Source organism: Piliocolobus tephrosceles, chromosome 21 (assembly GCF_002776525.5).
Source record: "Piliocolobus tephrosceles isolate RC106 chromosome 21, ASM277652v3, whole genome shotgun sequence".
Classification (NCBI taxonomy): Eukaryota; Metazoa; Chordata; class Mammalia; order Primates; family Cercopithecidae; genus Piliocolobus; species Piliocolobus tephrosceles.
The window spans coordinates 4,034,134-4,035,099 of NC_045454.1; positions in this window are offsets into that span (position 1 = coordinate 4,034,134).

The following is a 966-nucleotide window of genomic DNA, read 5'->3' on the forward strand; positions in this document are numbered from 1 at the left end:
TGATGGGATTAAAACAAAGGTCTGAGTATAACACTATTCAAGGTTGGGTGGACCAAAGAAAGTTCCTGTTGATCCCCCAACATTAAAGAGCCTTAAGCTAAGTTGCTGTAGTTCCTGAAGTTTGGATAAATTTTAAAAGCCAGAAGGTAAAGATACTATGAGAAACACCACCTGGAATTGCCTAGGGTGATGGTTAGACTGGTTAATCAAGGTAGCATTTGGAAAAAAGGCCAAAGTCTCCTGGCCGCAACTCTGGGTGGAAACCTGAAGATGTCTGCACAAAACAGGGTAAAATGGTCTGGAGAGAAGAGTCCTGGGACTAGAACATAAAGTAAAAGTTGACGGGATTGTGAAAGTTGGAATGGTAAACATCCTTTTTTTTTTTTTTTTTTTTAAGTTGTACTACCAGTAAACTGAGTTCTTTCCCTGCTTTGTGTTGGTCACACAAAAAAAGAACACCCAATTTGAAAAAAAAAAAAAAAGGGCAAGCAGGTTTTATTTTTGACCAGAAATGGAGAATGAGTAGCTCTTGCCCTAAATGCCTCTTCTCCCTGAACATAGAAGGCATAGGGTTTTTAGGGCCAGGCATGGTGGCTCACACCTGTAACCCCAGCACTTTGGGAGGCTGAGGCGGGTGGATGACGAGGTCAGGAGTTCGAGACCAGCCTGGCCAACAGAGTAAAACTCCGTCCCTACTAAAAATACAAAAATTAGCTGGGGGTGGAAGCGTGCGTCTGTAATCCCAGATGCTTGGGAGGCTGAGGCAGGAGAATCGCTTGAACCCAGGAGGCAGAGGTTGCAGTGAGCCGAGATCATGCCATCACACTCCAGCCTGGGCAACAGGGCGAGACTCCGTCTCAAAAAAAAAAAAAAAGAAAGAAAAAGGCGTGGGGTTTTTAAGAACTGAGCGGCTGGGCGTGGTGGCTCATGCCTTTAATCCCAGCACTTTGGGAGGCCGAGATGGGT